Source organism: Petaurus breviceps, unplaced genomic scaffold (genome assembly GCF_028583685.1).
Source record: "Petaurus breviceps papuanus isolate PSGF00001 unplaced genomic scaffold, PetGlider_PUasm1.0 91133, whole genome shotgun sequence".
Lineage (NCBI taxonomy): Eukaryota > Metazoa > Chordata > Mammalia > Diprotodontia > Petauridae > Petaurus > Petaurus breviceps.
In genome coordinates this window covers 4,526,852-4,546,987 of record NW_027187419.1, presented here as the reverse complement: position 1 = coordinate 4,546,987, position 20,136 = coordinate 4,526,852, and the positions used below count along the sequence as shown (strand labels likewise).

The 20,136-nt window shown below is 37.6% G+C and overlaps 1 pseudogene; it reads left to right on the top strand.

Annotated features, from left to right (window-relative positions):
• Window positions 1-3,634: 3,634 nt before the first annotated feature.
• On the top strand, window positions 3,635-6,030 carry LOC138154810 (nicotinamide N-methyltransferase-like; annotated as a pseudogene).
• Window positions 6,031-20,136: the final 14,106 nt, after the last annotated feature.

The window sequence follows — 20,136 nt, the reverse complement described above, 5'->3', positions numbered from 1 at the left end:
GGAAAAAAAGGATCTCCTATCTTCTCTCTGTCTCTGTCTCTCTATCTCTCTCCCCTCTATCTCTATCTCCATCTGTCTCTGTCTCTCTGTGTCATTTCTGTCTTTCTCTCCATTGCCAATTTGACCAGAATTAACAACATCCAGATGAGACTATATTCTTTGAAAGCTCTGAAACTTTGGACAAAGAAATTCTCATTCTTTTTCTCTTGGCTGATCAAACCACAGGGAAAAAAGATGGCTCGATTTACCAGGACACAGAATACAAACAGACAATGCTCAAAGCACATCCTCTACATAACATAAAACAAACAAATAAAAACACAGCCTTGCTCTCTCTTTCCTTAGAGACTAAGGGAAAAAATCATTTACTATAGTTCTAAATTTCCTTTTCAGGGAGTACCACAGGCATTTATGAATGAATTTATGAATAGAGACAGTTGCCTTAATTCACAGATATTCAAAGAAAAATCAAGTCCTTTAGAAGAAAATTCTTTAGGAAGTCTTCTTGGCCAGTTTACAAATTTTAATCATTTTTGCCAGTAGAGTACCAAGGATTTTTCTTACTTTGTTTAACTATTATTTTTGAGACCTTTGACAGAAAGGCCATCTTGTTATTTTTCAGTCATTGTGTCTGACTCTTCCTGACCTAATTTGGGGTTTTCTTGGCAAAGATACTAGAATGGTTTGTCATTTCCTTCTCCAGCTCATTTTATAGGTGAGGAAACTTGAGACACACAGGGTTAAGTGACTTGCCCTGGGTAAGAGACCTAGTAAATGTATGAGTTGGATTTGAACTCAGGTCTTCCCAACTTCAGGCCCTGTACTCTATTCACCAGAGGCCATCTTATAATGATCATAACTAAGAAGACCCAGTCTAATCTGGGAATCAGCTTAAAGTGGATTGGGAAAAGATCTTATTAATTTATACTAGGGTTTTGACTCCAAAATGAGAAGACTGTAATTTTCCTGATTTAAACTAACCACAAACTGAATCAGAAACGACTATTCACAAGGGCTACACAATAGTGGGATTTTAAGATAGCGCCCAACTGGGAGGAGAGCTATCCACCAGTCTCCCATCAGACTCTGTAACATTTGCATAGACAAGGGAGAGGTTATCCTCGGGCTCCCCTCTGGGCTCCCAGATTTATTCTTTCACTCAAGTCGCTGGCAGAATATGTACACTCTCATAATCAAAATGACCAGCCACCTAATTATAATGGGGGGAGGGGGCGGATGGTGAAAGAAGAAGCCAAGGGGTGAGAGATTCAGGGCAAGACCTTATATCCAGACTGAGTATCAGCAGAGAATGAGGAGGTCCACCCAGCAAGACACCAGGCTCATGTATCTAACCCATATTATCCCTAAGATAAGTCTTTAGAGACTAGACAGAGCCTTGATCAATGGTTTCTAGAATTTAAGAAGCATCCTGATGCAAAGAAAGTTATAGGGTAAAACGTGATTTGTAACCAGAGAAAATAACATTTTTTGAGTTACTAAGGGTCTACCCTGTTTTCAGTTTGGCTTTTTGTGGACAAATTTAAAGAAAAAATGATTTTTACCACACGTTCAGAGTGGAAGAAAAGAACCAATCAGCACAGGAGGCTTTCTGGGTAAAATCTTACCTTGTGTACTCTAGCTATTCTGGGTGGCAGGGAACTCAGAAACTTTTCTAGGGTGTCCCAGTCATCCTACTTTCGACATCAAATTGGTGGGGAATTTCTCAGCCTGGGCTCTTGGAGAACCCAGGGAAAATCTCACCCACTGACTAGAACTGCTAGTTGGGAGTTCAAATAACTTGAGTGGCCAAACTGAAAAGAATAAGATTTATTGGCATGCTGAGGAAGACTGTTTGGGCTGGTAACAGCTTCAGATTTCTAGAGTACAGATTCAGTTTTTATAGATTTTCAAGCCCATTTAGAGTACATAGTCAATTAGCAGCATTGTGTAGTAATTTAGGATAGATGATTAAAGCATTTTACAGAGAAGGTAGAGATAATGAAGGGGGGACTCAGACCAGGGAAAAGGGAGTGGTATTTCTGGGACAATATACCATGCAGCTGTTAGGGTTCTTTTTTTTTTAAGGAATAAAAATATATCCCCTGTGCAAGGGCAGGAAAGAAGAGGAGGTAGCCAAATAATTTTACAATTGTTAAAGAAGTCCATTTGATCTAAGATAGTAGAGTTGAAATAACTCTTTAGAGAAAATGCCATCCACATCCAAAGAAATATGAAGTCTGAATGCAGATTGAAGCATACTATTTGCCCTTTTTTTGTTTTATTTTGTTTTTTCCTTCTCATGGTTCCTCCCATACATTCTAATTATCCTATACAACACGACTAATGTGAAAATATGTTTAATAAGAATGTATATGTAAAGCCTGTATCAGATTGCAGGCCATCTCGAGGAAGGTGGGGGGTAGGAAGGTGGAGAAAACTTAAAACTTAGGGAAGTGAATGTTGCAAACTAAAAGTAAATTAATTAATTTGTAAAAAGGGAAGGAAGGAAGGACTCTTTAGACAAAGCTTCAAGTGTCACCCAAGGGGAACAAATAATTTTTAGAATAGTGGATGAGAACATCTGATTTATACTGTGTCTTTAAATAGTTATATTTTATTTCTCCTTCACTTCTTTATTTTTGTAAGACATGATGTGACATGATGATAATATTTTGTTTCACTGAAGAAGATTATGTACTTCCAAAAGGGTCTATCTAAAGGTGACTCACAGGGAAGCAAGAATAGACATCTCAAGCATCAACTCTCCCACCATTCTCCAAGAGAGACTTTAATTTCTGCCAGGAAGGAAAGCAGGATGTTGGAGTCAGAGTATGGCCACTTTACTCTTCTCAGAGAGAGGAGGTACTGGGCTAGAATTCTGTCTGCTCTCTTAAATATTATTAGTCTAGGGGTTGTAATTTCTAGATTTGAGCTAAACTCCTGATTGCTAGTTCTTAATGGGGAAGGGGGGCCCCAAGGTTTGACACCCTTCAGTGAATACAAATAGCAAATAAATCCATTTGTCCAAGTCAGTAGCAAAACAGAAGTTAAAGAAAGTATACACAGAATATATAATAGAAAATACACAGAGCAAGAGAGGACACACACACACACACACACACACATACACACACACATGCACAGAGAGAGAGACAGACAAACAGAGGCAGAGAATCTCACACAAGAGAAATCCCCCAGTTTCAGTGTAGCAAGCTGGGGATAGGGACATGCATGCTAGAGACTGCTGACTCCTTTCAAATCAGCTTCCTCCCAGAATCTTTTTCTCTTTATGGACTTGAAGAGAAATTGGAATCGAGCAATTTCTCTATCAAAGCTAGAAGCCAAAAGAGTTCAAGATCTTTTTTCTTTTCTCCTTTCACTAACTCAGGCCCATCCCTCACATAGATTCACGGCATTGATTACGCAACCTGCACCAATGATTCCAGAGTCCCATATAATCGGCCCTTTGAGTCAAGGGTGACATTCTCAAAAATTTTAGCTTAATACTTTGTGACTCAAACATTCAAAGGTCTGACTCTTGGTTCGGTTTATGTCAATATTTAGTTTTAATGACTGTCATAGTTGAAAAATATACTTCATAAAGAGAGGTAGATCTAAATAGAAAAAATGCACGATGGCACTTAGATTGGTGAGTTCCTTCCAAAACACCCATTTTGTGGCAGTACCCTGGCCAGCCTTGTTCACCTCTTCTCTTTTCCCAGTTCAATCCTGACTCTCTAGACTTATCTCTTCTCCCCACTTTTCAATTTCCTTTTATGTACTATCTCCTCCCCTCCCCTGCCATTAGAATGTAAGCTCTTCGAGAGTAGGGTCTATCTTTTCATCTGTATTTGTATTCCTAGCCCATAGCACAGTGCTTGGCACATAATAAGTGCTTCTTGACTAGTTAGCTTTATTTAGCTATGATTATTCAATAATGATTTTCATTTTTCAATTCCATCCACCAATTATGTGAAGATTTTTCTTGAAATTCAGATAGTAAAGTTTCATCCTCCCTGATGTCAATCAGTTGTTCTTGAAAACTAATTGGAGAATGTTGAATTTTTTATAACTTTACTCATCAACCACTACTGATTGACACTGGCACTGGGCTCACCATCCACCAGCTCCTCTCTGCCTGTGAGTCCTGTGAGAAATTGTGGCTACTGACTACACTGATCAGAACCAGGAGGGCCTCAGCTGGTAGCTTAAAGAGCCTGAAGCATTTAACTGGGCTCCTGTCCTGAAACATATGTGTGAGCTAGGAGAACAGGTAATTGTTCCTCTGCCTGCTTACCAGATATCTGGGGTTCCTGGAGGTCAGCATATCTGCCCAAAGCAAAAAATTTCCTTTAGAGTCAAATAAAATGGTCAAAAAAGTCAGGAAGAGAGTTAGAGACAGAGACAGAAAAAGAGAAGAGACACAGACAGGAAGAGATAGAGACAGAGACAAAGAAACAGAGATGGAGATACCAGAGATACCCATAGAAACAGAGAGACGTTCAGAGAAAAATAGAGAACCAGAGGCCCAGAAAGGGGGTCACACAGAGAGATAGGTAGAAAAAAATGAAAGAAAAAGGAGATTGACTAGTGCAGAAACAACTATATGACCAGAGAGAAAGAGATCTGAAATCCCTTCAGGGTATAGAATATGCCTGAGTGCAGAGCTGGGGAAAACTGCTTAGTGTGGTAGGGAGAAGGGGACAGAAGAAAGAAGGACCCATGCCAGTTCTATGGAAGAATTCCAACCTAAACTCAGAACATCTTTTCTCATGTTAGTATTTACCCTCTTTGACTAGATTTTCATTGCTAGTCACCTGAGCGTATAGCTAGAATGTGACTGATTGATGCTCAATGTCCCAGCAGCAGGGTAGAGAGTGTCCTTATTGTCCATGCTAACAAAGGTGAGTCAGCCTTCATTGTAGGATTCTCTTCAGAGCAGATGACAAGCCTTCAAGAGTATTGAGAAGATTATGCCCATCCCATTTAAAATCCAAGGGAAGATCCTTCCAATGATTCCAGAGAACAGAGAAGAGTGGGAGCCTGAGCTATGAAAAGAAATGTATAAAGAGATTGATGTATGCAAAACTATTTATAGCAATTTTTTTCTGTGATGGCAAAAAAATTGGAAACTGAGGGGATGCCCATCAACTGGGGAATGGCCGAACAAGCTGTGCTGTATGACTGTAATGGAATGTTATTGTGCCATAAGAAATGAGAAGCAGGATGATTAAAGAAAAACCTGGAAAAGACTTATGTGAACTGATACAAAGTGAAGAGAGCAGAACGTTATACACATAATAGCAACACTGTGTGGTGATCAAGTATGAAGGACTTATTTATTCTTAGTAATACAACAATCCAAGATAATCCCAAAGGACTCACAGTGAAAAATTGCATCCACTTCAGAGACAAAACTGATGTTTGAATACAGACTGAGGCACACTATTTCTCTCAGTATTTTGATTGCACACTGCCATTTCCAGAGACAAAGAAAGACATCTATGTGATTGAGGCAACAAGGTCTGTCTCCTCCCCTTGTTCTATTAGTTATTTTGCTTGTTTCAGAGAGAAGTGGGTGGAAGAGGAGGAAAGGTTGAGACAGAAGGTCAGGTATGTCCTGAAGTGTGATGGAACCCAAAGCCAGCCTTTGGGTCCTATCTCTCTGCCCCCAGGCTGATTGCCTACTCACCACATTTTGCCTGAATGTTGCTTGTAAAGACCTTCCCAACTGTCAGCAGGTCCTGAAGAACCTCAGTAGCCTATTGAAATCTGTAGGATCCTTGGTGTTTCTTGATGCCTTTAAACAAGATTGGTGAGCAGAAGTTCTCCAGTCTCCTTTTTACTCAGGAGGAAATTGAGGCTGCCCTGGAGAAAGCTGGTTTCATGAATGAACAGTCTGAGGTCATTCCTCATTGCTATTCCCCAGCCTACACAGATAAGGAAAGGATTCCCTGCTTTGTGGGGGGGAATGAAATAAACCCATGGATAGTCAAGGTTAATCATACTCTTCTATTTCACCAAAGCTAAATTTGTCAAAACTCAGGTTTGTTTTTTCTATAGCTGTGGATAAAACCTCTTCTATGCTCTTCCCAAATGGCAAGGTGTGAGGCATGGGCTGCTTGCCTCTGGGGTCATGGGGCCTGGATAAATTGTCTGAAAGGCATACTGCGAGCACTCAATTTCTATTAAAATAATGCGCTTGCCTCCCCCAGCTGACTCCAATCCTTGGTTCTCACTGCTGTTCCTGCCAAAAAAGATTGAATAGAAAGGTGGATCAGAGGCTGAGGACCAGTGTGGTTGCTGCTACAGTGGTTTGCTATTTCCTTTTCCAGCTCATTTTACAGATGAGAAAACTGAGGCAGACAGGTTAAGTGACTTGCCCAAGGTCACAGCTAGTGTCTGAGGTCAGATTTGAACTCAGGAAGATTAGTCTTCTTGATCCCAAGCCCAATGCTCTATCTACTGTGGTATCTATCTGCCCCACATGTTGTCTCTAGCACTAGAATATAAACTCATTGAGGCAAGGATTATTTGACTTTTGTTTTATATTCCCAGCACTAAGCACAGTGCCTGACACATAGATAACTGCTAAAGTAAATGATCATTAAATGACTTCATGAGGAGTTCCAACTTAGCCAGCCTTAAAGGATGGCTAGATTGGAGCATTTAAAATAGGTGAGGAGGAACAGAGAGGGCATTCTAGGTGTTGGAGCAGAGTAGCAGGAACAAAAACACAGAGGCAGGAATTTATTCATTGACAGAATTCAGCAAACTGAACGTTTATTAGATTCTTTCTCTGTACAAGATACTACACCAAGTAGTGGAGGAGAAATTAAGAAAAATATGACACAGTTCCTTCCCTCAAATAGTTTATAATCTAGTTGGGGTGATAAAACATGTGCACAAATAACTATAATGCAGACCTAAAATGGGATATATGTGCAAAAGTAGTATAGAATGTTATGGCCTCAGTTTCCTCATCTGTTAAATAAAGGTGGACCAGATGGACTCCAAGGTCCCTTTCAGCTCAATTTATGATCTTACTATAACATGGGTTATACAAAGCAAGCACAGATGTTCCCTCTTATCTTCCTGCTGACCATGTAGGAGCTTTGAGACAGCTTCTGGCCATGTGGTGACTCATAGCTAAAAGGACCAGGACATTTGGCATTCTTTGGAGGTATTTTTTTAATCCATCAAGCAGCATGTTCATTGTACCTAATATACACACACATACACATACATACATATATATGTGTAAATATATATTATGTATTTTTACATTATATTTCATATATAATTATATATATTATATAGTGTATATTTCTGTGTGTGTACATTTTCAATAGTGAATATCAGTAACTACTATATACCAGTACCTAAGGGGAATCAGGCAATAGACTAGAAATGAGTTTCCTTCTTCTTTTCTTTATACTGGATTTTCTCAGGAATTTTCTGGGATTAGGAACTCTCACTCAGCCTTATATAGAAAAACTCACTAGATCCTAAGAAAAGCAATACGTATTTATATTCCAGTCAACTCAGAGCAGTCTATAGAGTTGACCTAATCCTAGAATGAGGTAGCTGGTGGCTCAGCGGATAGGGTACTGGGGCTAGAGTCAGGAAGACCTGAATTCAAATTCATCCTTAGACACTTTCTTGTTGTATGACCTTGGGCAAGTCACTTAACCTCTGTCTACCTTAATCTACTGGCTCCACTGGAGAAGGAAATGGTAAACTACCCTAGTATATTTGCCAAGAAAACCCCATGAATAGTATGGTCAATACTGTTGGACAATACTGTCCCCCCAAAAGTAGAACACTACTGAATGATTCAACAACAACAGCAACAACCGCCAAGTCTAGAGGCAAAGACTGGTTGTTACAACTTGTGAGAAAAGATGATCAACCCCACCAAAACATAGAGAGCGTGATCAGGGGATGTGTTGGTGGTGACAAGGTCCTGGCTACAGATGGAGGGGCTTAGAACCAGTTTAACTAATAGAAGTGCTTTGTTCCCAATTATCCTGATCTTGTTATAGAGGAGGGATAGGACTGGCAATCCCATACGCATCCCAGTGGTTTATATAATCCCAGCCAGCACCAATCTGCACTCAGGGGAAAGTCAGACTCTGAAGATGAAGAGCTTCTCTCCGTTGGCTCCTCTGGTGGGAACTCACTTGGGCAGTCGAGGGACACAGTCCATGTGTATGTATCCAATTAGCCTCCAGGTTCAGCTTCCACCATTTCATCTTGTCTTTGTATCATTCTCTGTGCCTAGCAGAGAGCCAAGAACAAAGTAAGTAGATATTTATACATGCTTGTTGATTGATTCATTTTGCATTTTAATTAACTCTAATCACATGCACATGTATAATATAGTTTCTCAGTCTGATTTGGCACTCATGGCCTGCTGATGGGTCAGTGTCAGATCAGATAAGGAATGTGGGGCCTGGAGCAATGATTCCTTCTCTTGCTTTTTTCCCCTTACCACTAGTCTCTGACTGTGACCCCGGACCTTGCCCTCAGACAGTTTCTCAGCCTGTATCCTCACTGTCTGAGATAGTTAAGACCCAGAGCACCATTGTAGCTTCCTCATCATTTGTGAATGGGCAGTTCTGGGAACGCAGAGGGTCTTCCCTTGAACTGTTACTCCTCCTGCTCTCTTGAACCACCAAGCCATGTCCTATGTCATGCCTGAATGCTTCAACTTTTAAAAAACATTCTCTGTACCTCAGATGGAAGCTTTAAAGGTGGGATCATGCCAAGGCATGGAGCATATGGCTGGGGTATAAATAGGCCCCATAGCATCAGCTGTGGTTGTGGTTTTGGGACTCCTATGAAAGGGAATCTTGAAGAAGGGGTATGAATAATCTGAGTTTCTGCCTGCTGGAAGACATGAAACCATAGACTTCTTTCTAATGAATCACCTGACTCTTTCCCTTCATAGTGGGCACCCTCCTGGGCGTTGTTCATTTGAAGAGCAGTTGAAACCTAAGGAACCACTTAATTCCTGAGATTTGCTTTTCTTTTTTGGAGAAATCCAACAAATAACCATGCTAAGCCATAAGTAAACAGTAATTGGGGATGTTTCAGGGAGTGAATTATAAAATTGTTTAACTGACCCAGCACTTAGCATGGTGCATGGCACATAGAAGGCAATTAATGTTTATTAAATTGAATTGAATTTTTGAGTACTTTATCTCATTTTTACTGTCTCCATAATGGAGATAGCAGGAAAAGCCTGGCTAAAGGATTACGGGGAAGACTTGAATTCAGAACCTGCCTCTGACACTGGCTATGTGACCCTGGGTAGAGCATGTAAACTCTTATGCAACTATCTAAGACTTTTCTACTAAGTTATAAACCTTTAGCATGAGCTAGAATATTGCAAATCCTCCAGATATTTACCATCTATTCCCCTGAGGGAAGTTTCACAGCCTCAACCGAAATAAACATTTAAAATGCATAAAGAAAAAATAATTACTATGCATCAGGAGAATTAAGGGGAAAAAAACCAGGAGTTGTCATCATTCTACCAAAGTAAAAACAAATATTCAAAAATAAAAAGGGATAAACAAGGAAACTATATTGTGTTGAAAAGAACCATAGACAACAAACTGATATCAGTAATAAACTTATATGTTCCAAATGCATTCAAATTCACAAAGGAAAAATTATCTGAGCCTCAAGAAAACATAGACATCAACACAATAGTGACAGGGGACTTCAATATCCCTCTATCAATTTTAGATAAGTCTAACAGAAAGATAAAAGGAAAAATATGAAACAAATTTCTTGAGAAACTACAGTTAAAAGCCTTATGGCATCTTCTAAATAGGACAGCAAAAGAATATACATATTTTTTTGTACTGCATGAAATTGCTACAAAAATTTACCATGTACAAGGGCACAGAGATATGGCAAACAAATATAAAAAGGCATAAATAATCCTTTACATACCATAATACAATAAGAATAGAAATTGGTTCAGGGACCACAAACAAAAGATACAGACCTAAATTGAGACTTAACAATGAAATCTTAACTAATGAATGGGCCAAAGAGCAAATAATAGAAACAATGAATAACTATGTAAAAGAAAATTATAATGATGAAACAATATACCAAAATTTCTGGAATGCAGCTAAAGCAGTCCTGAGGGGGAAAATAATGTTCTTATAATCATATATTAGCAAAATAAAGAGAAGATTAATGAATTGAATATGCATTAAAAATTATGGAATCAACAAATAAACAAACCTAAGAAGAACACAGAAGAAAAGATGTTTAAAAATAGAGAGGAAATAAAAGCAGAAATGAAAAACCCCATGAAAATGATAAATAAAACTAAAAAGTGGTATTTTGAGCAGATGAATAAAACTGATACACCTTTAGCTAATTTGATTAAAAAGAAGAGAGCAGAAAATCAAATCAATAAAATAGCAAACCAGCAAGGTGAAATCACAGCAGAAACAGAAGAAATAAAAAGAATAATAAGAACATATTGGGCTAAGAACACTGAGAACACAAAAGAAATAGAGAAATATTTTCAAAAATACTGAATCCATCAGAATACCAGATAGAGATCTTAAATAACTTGATCTAGTAAAAGAAAATAGATCTAGTTGTAAAGGAACTACAAACAAACAAACAAAAACCCAAACCTGAACCTGATAAATTGACAAGAGAATTCTATCAAATTTTTAATCATATTAAAACCCCAAATATCTAAAACCACATGAATATCTCAATAGATGTAGAAAAAGCCCTTGACAAAGTATAACACTTATTTATTCATTTTGCTTTTTGGAGGGCAATTGGGGTTAAGTGACTTCACACAGCTAGTAAGTGTTAAGTGTCTGAAGCCTATTTTGAACTCAGGTCCTCCTGACTTCAGGACCAGTGCTCTACTCACTGTGCCACCTAGCTGCCCCAGTAAAAACTACAAAATATAGGCATAGAAGAATATAGGCATTTTTGTGCTAAAAACTACAAAATATAGGCATAGAAGAAACCTTTTTAATATCATAAAATGCATCTCTCTGAAATCAAAAGTAAACACCATATGCAATAGGATACACTAGAATCTTTCCCGATAAATACAGGTATAAAACAAAGATGCCCACTCTCCCTACCTGTTATTTGATATAATTTATAATTATGGAAATACAAGAAATAGCAATGAGATAAAAGAAAAGAAGAAAGATGAAAAGGAAATAAAATTATCCTAGTTTGTGGATAATAGGATGGATTACTTGGGAAATCCCAGGCAATCAGTAAAGACAGTAATTGACAGTAATTGAAAGTGATTAATAGCTTTAGCAAAGTCACAGTCTACAAAATAAATCTTTAACAATCAACAGTATTACTATGCAATAATAACAAAACAGAAGAAGCAATCATAGAAAGGGAAACCCCATTCCAAATAATTAAAAAAATGCACAAAATATCTGGGGATCAATCTCCCAAAGCACACTAAAGACTTTTATAGATTCAATTACAAAGCATTCCTTGAAGAATTAAAGAATAATCTACATAGCTGGAGAAATATTCAAAGCTATCTAGGCTGTGCCAATATAATAAAAATGCCAGTATTATAAAAATGAATTTATCCCTTCAATGCTATGCCAATCAAATTACCAAGAGTATTTTTCACAGAGCTTGATAAAATAATAGCAAAATTAATTTGGAAAAACAAAAGATGTAGAATATCCATGGATATGATTAAAAGAAATAATAATGAAGGAAGAGTAGTACTTCTAGACCTCATACCATATTATAAATCAGCATTTATCAAAACCATCTGGTATTGGTTAAAAAAATAAAGAGATAGAACAATAGAATAGACTACATAAGGGAGAGTGAGAAACAATGGGCTTTAATAACCTAGTATTTGATAAACTGGAAAAGATAAAGTTACCCAAGGAAAAACTCCCTATTTGATAAAAACTACTAGGAAAACTAGAAAGTAGTCTGGCAAAAGACTTAGACTAACCCCTTACGCCACACCCCATAATACATTCTAAATGTATGAGTGAACTTAACATTAAAGATCATGTTATTTAAAAAATTTATCTGAGGAATAGATCATGTCCCTCTCATAGCTATTGGTAAGAGATGTATCCTTAACCAAACAAGAGATAGAGGCAATTACAAAAAGCTAAAATAGATAACTCTGATTACCTGAAACTGAAAAAGCTTCTATAAGACAACATTAATGCATCTAGAGTAAGAAAGGAAGTAGTTGAATGGGAAAAAATATCTTTGTATAAAATTTCTCTGATAAGAATTTGGCATGAGTTGAAATCTGGCCTCAGAAACTTACTGGATGTGTTACCTCAGGCAAGTCATGAAGTAAGTCAGTCATGACTGAAACAACTCAACAACAAAAACTCCAACATATATAAACAATTAATATACATAAGACCAATAGCCATTCACCAGTAGATAAGTGGTCAAAGAATATGAGCAAACAATTCTCAAAAGAACTGCAAAGTATTCACATCCACATTTTTAAAAATGCTCCAAATCACTAATAAGAGAAATCCAAATCAAAACAACTCTGAGATGGCGCAGTGAGTAAGAGTGCCAGCTCCAGAGATGGGAAACCTGGGATCGGTTCTGGCCTCAGATACTCGGCACCCACACAAAAATAACTGGCTGTGTAACCTTGAGCAAGTTACTTAACCCAGATTGCTTTAAAAAAAAAACAATAAACAACTCTGAGGTTTTACTTCACACCCTACAAATTGGCAAAAATGACAAAAATTAGTAACAATCAATGTGGGAGGGGTTGTAAGAATACACACACACTAATACATTGTTGGTAGAGTTGTGAAATTGTACAACCATTTTTGGAAAGCAATTTTGAATTATGCAAATAAAGTGACAAAAATGTCCAGATTTTAGTCTTTGAAGCAGATTCTCCATTACTGGGCAAGGAAGCTACTAATAAGGGAAAAAATCCTCATATACTCCAAAATATGTACAACAGCACTTTTTTTGACAGCTAAGAGTTGGAAACAAAGTAGTTGTCCATTGATTGTGGAATGCCTAAACAAATTGTGGTACATGAAGGTAATGATATTATTGTACTGAAAGAAATGATGTTTGATGAATACAGAGAAGCATGGAAAGATCTATATGAACTAATATGGAGTGAAGTAAATAGACACAGGAAGACAATATATGTAACAACTGTAACAATGTAAGTGGAAAGAACCAAAAACCCATAAGTAAATGTAACAATATAAAGACCAAACGTGACTTGAAGAGATATGAGAACACAGTCCCAACACGCAAAAACAAACATTCTCAACATCAAAAGGAATAAACAAGAAAACTACATTATGCTGAAAGGACTCATAGACAACAAACCAATATCAATATGCTCCAAATGCCTTAGCACCTAAATTCATAAAGGAAAAATTAACTGAACTGCAAGAAGACAGAAATAGAAATATAATAATAGCAGGAATTCTTTGATAGTTTCATTCTTTTTTCCTAATATTCCCCTATTGCTCACTTTCTGTCTCCTTCCTCTTTGGTAGAGGTTGCCCCAGGGACTGGACCTCAAAACCATCTTAGCCTCTTCTCTCATTAGACAATTTATGACTCACCAGCCTCAGTCTCTGCCCTAAGTGATTCCTGGGAGCACAGCACTGGCTGGATGCTGGGCTCTTTCCTTCACACTTTGTGAAGGGCTATACATATCCTGCCCTACTTTCCTCTCTTTCTCAGTTCCTCGTAAGACTTATATCTATTGGTCTTATTTATATTTATTAATTGTTTATATATGTTGGATTTTTTGTTGTTGAGTTGTTTCAACCATGTCTGATTTCCTTCATGATCCCCCATTTTTTGGGGGGGCAGTTTCTCATCAATGATACTGGAGCAGCTTACCATTTCCTTCTCCAGCTTATTTTACAGATAAGGAATTGAGGCAAACAGGGTTAACTCACTTGCCCAGGGTCACACATCTAGTAAGTGTCTGAGGTTGGATTTGAAATTCATACCAAACTGAGGGAACACAGTTCCTTTATGTAGGTCATAGTTTCATAGGTGTTACACATTGCACATGTTCTCAGACTTTCTCAATGTTATCAACCAGTTGTGCGGACTTTTTTCTTACTTTCTAAAAAACAAATTACTCTTGATAGCTCTTGGATAGGGGAGGAAGAGTGATATATGAGATACTATGGTGATGTAAGAAACAGAAAACATCAGTAAAAATGTATTTAAAAAATAAAATAAAATGCATGAAAAGGGTTACAAGTCATATGACCAACAAAGGCATATTTTCTGCCATATTTCACAACCTCTAAGACATCTCAAAAATAGAAATTACGTACAAAAGATAAGGTAATACCATCTGTTTTCAAAATTTGACAACCAAAAACTCAGATAATAATTTGATGAACTAACAGCAGAGAAGGTTAATTCCTAACCTAGAACAGGCATTCCTGCCCTATGGTATGCCATGTTCTCCCGGAAGGACTGCACAACTTGGCCCTCAGGTTTGCAGCAGTGCCCAATTCTACCCCTCTTTCCTCATAGCACTAAATTTTTTTAAAGGCAGAAGCTTACTTTGGATGTTGCATCAGCAAGATAGCACCTTTGGCTACAACAGAGCTTAGCCAGAGAAATGAGGAAGAGAGGAAAGTGGGGCAGGATATGTGTGCCCCTCCATAAATTCTGAGGGAAAGAGCTCAGCACCCAGCTGGAGTCAGTTCTGTGGTCCCAGAAATCACTCAGGGCAGAGACTGAGGCAGGTGAGCCATAAATAGTCTGATGAGAGAAAAAGTTAAAATGGTTTTGAAGTCCAGTCCCTAGGGGAACCTCTATCAAAAAGGAAGGAGAGAGAAATTGAGCAATAGGGGAATATTAGGAAAAAAGAATGAAACTATCAAATCACTCCTACTATTATTACTACTTCTGTCTTCCTGCAGTTCTGTTAATTTTTCCTTTATGAATTTAGGTGCTAAGGCATTTGGAGCATATTGATATTGGTTTGTTGTCTATGAGTCCTTTCAGCATAATGTAGTTTTCTTGTTTATTCCTTTTGATGTTGCAAATGTTTGTTTTTGCATTATTTTATAGCACTATTAAAAATCCTGCTTTTTTATTCATTTGATACAAACAGCTATCAGAAGAAATATTGTAAATTATTAACAGTCACATGAAAGAATGCTCCAAAACACTAAAAAGAAGACAAATGCCCATCAAAACAACCCTGTGGTTTCAGTTTATACCTTCCAAATTGGCAAAGGAAACAAAAGATGAGAACATTCAGTATTAGAAGAGATATTAGAAGGTAGACTAGTAAACTGGTAATTCCAGTAGGGTTCCCCCTCATATATTTCTCTTTCTCTCCCTTTTCATTCTTCTTTTATGGTAATCAAAACAGAACCATTTCCATGCTTTGTGTTAAATTAGACTCCCTTTATGAAACCTGACAGTTGGGTTCAGAGGGCACATATGTACCGTTTCTCCAAGTTAGAATGTAAACTGGTTATGTTTCATCCTTTCTCATTTTTGTTCATCTTCACCTCTTCATGTTTCTCTTAACTCCTGTGTTTGAACTTTAAAGTGTCTATGCAGTCTGGTCTTTTATCAGGAATGCTTAGAAATTCTCTATTTCATTAAAGATCCATTACCACCCCCCCCCCCCCAATAGAATTTTACTAAGTTTTTCTGGGTAAGTTGTTCTTGGCTGTTAGCCTACACCTTTGCATTCTGGAAGATCATGTTCCAAGTTCTCCATTTCTTTATGGTGGTGATTGCTAAATTGTGTGTCATCTTGACTGTTCATATTTGAATTTTTTCTTTTTGGCTGCTTAAAATATTTTTTCCTTAATATGGAAGATCTGGATTTTGGCTAAATTGTTCCTGGGAGTTTTCATTTTGGGATTTCTTTCAAGAAGTAACCAGTGAAATCCTTTCTATTTTCACTTTGACCTCTGGTTCTAAGAAACCTGGGCAGTTTTATTTTTAGATTCCATGAAATATCTCTAGGATCTTTTTTTTTTATTTATGACTTTCAGATAGTTCAAGGATTCTTAAATTTTCTCTACTCAATCTGTTTTACAGGTTAGTCATAGTTGCTTTGAGGGAACTTACATTTTCTTTTTTTTTTTAAATCTTTCTATTTTATTATTTCTTATTTTATAGATTTATTTGTTTCTATCTGGTTCATTCTAATTTTCAGGGAGTTTGTTGCTTGGGCAAGGTTTCATGCCTCTTATACCAAGTTCCCTTTCCAGTGATTTTTTCTATAGCTCTCATTTCTTTTCCAATGTTTTTTCCTCTTTTTTTTTTTTTTGAGAATTTACTTGTAGATGTTTTGAAGTTAATCTTTTTCTCTGGATTTGTGCTGTATGTGTGTGTGTGTGTGTGTGTGTGTGTCCATGTGCATGCCCACACTCCAGATTTATACCTCTGTCACCATAATAGCTTTTCATGGTAGAATTCTTTTTTCTGTTTGTTCATTCTTCCATCTTATTCTTAAATCCTGAAAAGGGCCAGTTTCTGCATACTTATGGAGATGATATTTGGGCTGGTCCTGCTGCTACTTTATTGGATTATTTAACTTTGTGTTATTCCAGGATCTCAGGGACAGTTCAGGTTGGGAATTTGAAAGCTTTCAGTATTCTCAAAGAGGTCTGATCCAGGGCAAAAAAATGTTCTCTTGGTCTAAAGCTCTGCAAATCCTGACCTGGGTTTGAATTTGAGTAACAGTAGACTTATCAGATTTGACCACTATCAGCCAGCTGGGAAACTGCTGGTTCAGAGTGACAGAATTATAGGCTTCCCCTTTTTTTTAGGATTCCTCTTTTGGTTCCATACTAGACTGGAAACTTGAACTGAGACCCTGATCTATTCTTGGGGATGAAACACAATGCTACTACTTACTTGTGAAATTATTGCTCTCTTGTAACATAGGATAGGGCTTGAGTTCACTCCTTACTCTGGATTACCACCCCTAGGAGAAAATTCTTCCTCTGCCCACCCTGTACTTATAACTCAAAACTTAGAAGAAAGAGAACTTCCGGTGACACACCTGCCAATTGGCACCTGTACCTGCACCCTACACAGGTTTAACCCCCTCTGTACTGGACCTAGGACCCCTCCCAGCACTGGAATTGTCCCTTCAGACATCCTCCTGGACAGATTACTTCCCCATGGTCCACAGACTTCTCTGTCTCCCTATGCTGACCTTGACTGGAAAAATGACTCACTATGATTTTTTTTCTAGGATTTCCCAATCAGAATTTTGATCTGGCATGTTTATTAGATGTGTTTGAAGGACAGATTCTTTTTTGAGGGAAATCACTATACTATACTTTTTCCTGCTATGCCAACATCTTGTCTCTGCCTTCTAGTCTAGTGTTTGTTTGTTTTTAATAGAAATGGGTATTGTGTTTTGTCAAAAGTTTTTTCTGCATCTAATCGTATGATTTTTGTTGATTTTGTTATTATTATGGTAAAGTTTATAGCTTTTTAAAAATATTAAACCAATCCTGCATTTTGGGGTATAAATTCAATATGGTCACAATGTATAAACTTTGTAATATATTTGTTTTGTCACTGCCAAATTTTATTTAAAATTTTTTCATCTATGTAATTAACAATAATGTTCTTTAGTTTTCTTTTTCCAATTTTGATTCTCCCTAATTTATATATCAAGAGCATATAAGTGTTGTAGAAGAAATTTGGTAGGATCCTTTCTTTTGCTATTTTTTCAAACAATTTATGCAATATTGGAATTAATTATTCTTTGAATGTTTGATAGGATTAATTTGTGAGAACTACTGGTCCTGAAGTTTTTTCCTTTGGAAATACATTTATGGTCTGTTCAATTCCTTCCTCTGAAACTGGGTTGTTTAAAGTCTCCATTTCTTTTGTTAACTTGAGTATTTCATAGTTTGTAAATATTCTTTTATTTCATTTAAGATGTTGCCTTTTGGGGCATATAGTTGAGTAAAATAGTTTCTAATAACAGCCTTTACTTCCTCTTCACTTGTGAATTCCTTTTCATTTTTAATACTAATAATTTGTCTTTTCTCTTTTTTTCCTTTGAATCAGTTTAGTTGAAATCTGTTTTATTAATTTTTTAAAATAGATACTAGTTTTATTTATCAGTTCGATGGCTTTTGTTTTCAATTTTGTTAATTTCTTCTTTAATTTTCAGTGGTATTCCCTGCATGCTTGTGCCTTCTCTCTGAAATGACATCATATTTATATTGTACATATCTTGTTCATACATATTTGTTTGCATGTTGATTGCCCCACTAGAATGTGACTATCTTTCACTTTTCTTTGTATTCGTAGCGCTCACAGAGTTTGGCATGTAGTATGCTCTTAATAAATGATGATGACATTGATCAGGTAAGTTAAAGAGCCTATCATCCCTGCCCTGGTATTTTCTACCATCTTGTTCTTAGAGTTAATAAAAGATTTCCATAAAACAGATGTAATAGGATAGGCTTATGCTTGGAGTGCCTCAGTGTGTTCAGCTGATACAAATTCCCCTTTTGGGAGAAGCTGGAGAGCCTGTTTCTGGGAGAGTTGTGAATATATGTAATGGAAGCACCTTGGGGAGATGTTGAAGAGGCACAGATATTCTGTGGCTGGTTATAGTTGGCTAACTACATGATTAGAAGGAGTCTCTTTGATTTGCTTCAGAGACATTCAGAAAGTACTAGCAACTGGAGCTTCAGCCATTTTTCTCTTGGGCTCTGCCTTGGTTTGGCACTTTCCCTGAGGGCATCCAGTGAGAGAGAATGCTGAATGTGGAGAAACTTTGAGCCTTCTCTCCTCTGAGACTGGCATGTGGCCTTATGAAAATAGGTCGTTTATTGTTTTGTTTGCATTTTGTTCTTTTGCATTTTAAGTAAAGGAAGCTCAATTTCATGAGTTTCAAAAGGTCCAGAAAGTGAGCCTTTAGGAACCCAGGAGAGATGAATCCATGCTGAGCTTTGCAATCACCTTAGTATCCATGCCTTGGGGCAACAGCGAGTGACCTTTGGGACTGACCTTTGAGACAGTCCAGTAGTAGCTGAGAGACGCATCCAATAGTAGTGCTGCATTTGAGGTGGGATAGGAAACATTGTGCCCCACAGGTGGTGAAAAGTTGTTGGGTTTTTTTTTTTTTGTTCTTAGGATATTTTTGTTCTTTTGTTCTTAAGATATTTTCAAAGTAAATATCCCTTAGTAAAAGTTAATTGATGGGGCGGCCAGGTAGCACAGCGAGGAAGAGCACCGGCTCCAGTGTTGGGACGACCTGGAGATCGAATCCCGGCCTCAGACACTCAGCACCACACCCAGAAATAATTGGCCGTGTAACCTTGAGCAAGTTACTAACCCTGATTGCTTAATTAAAAAAAAAAAGTTAATTGATGGGAAATACTTAAATGGGAAGGAGGCATCAGGTAGTTACTAACCCCTAACAACTTAGGTTAACCAGTGGGGGCTTTGAGTTAATGGCATGTAGAGAAGAGACACCCTCAAACCCCCAGGGTACCCACAGAATCCTGAAGGGAAGATGTAGCAGGACTTGTTCTGGGAGAGTGAGGCCCAAGCAAATTAGCTAGATGGAGAATAGACTCAAGTCAACCCTGTCCCCCTATTTTCAACCTCTCCTTGCTCTGCCAGCTTATAAATGTGACTCCCTCCGCAGGCTACTGGGCTGAGGCCTTTAATACTAACAACTCAATTTTATTTAGCATTTTCCTAACAATAATCCTGTGGGGTTGATAGCATAAGTATTATCATCACTCCCATTTTGCAAAGAAGACTTGAAGACTATTATCAGATGGCTATTAACTGTCAGGACCAGGATGTGACCTAAGGACTCTTGACTAAGCCTAATACTCTTTTCACTATACCAGGGTACTTCTTAAAAGTGACTGAAAAAAGTCAGTGTGACTCTAACAGTTCTCATTTTCTTGTCAAGAAATCTACAACGAGGCATACTAGACCTGGCTCACTGGGGGAGTCTTGCCTCTACAATCCTATTGATGAAAAACTCAGAAATTTAAACCTCCCCAACACCCCTGGCCCCTGGAGTCTCTCTTCCCCTCTTATTGGAGAGGCTGGAGGATGGACATTAGAGGCCTCCTCTTTGATCCT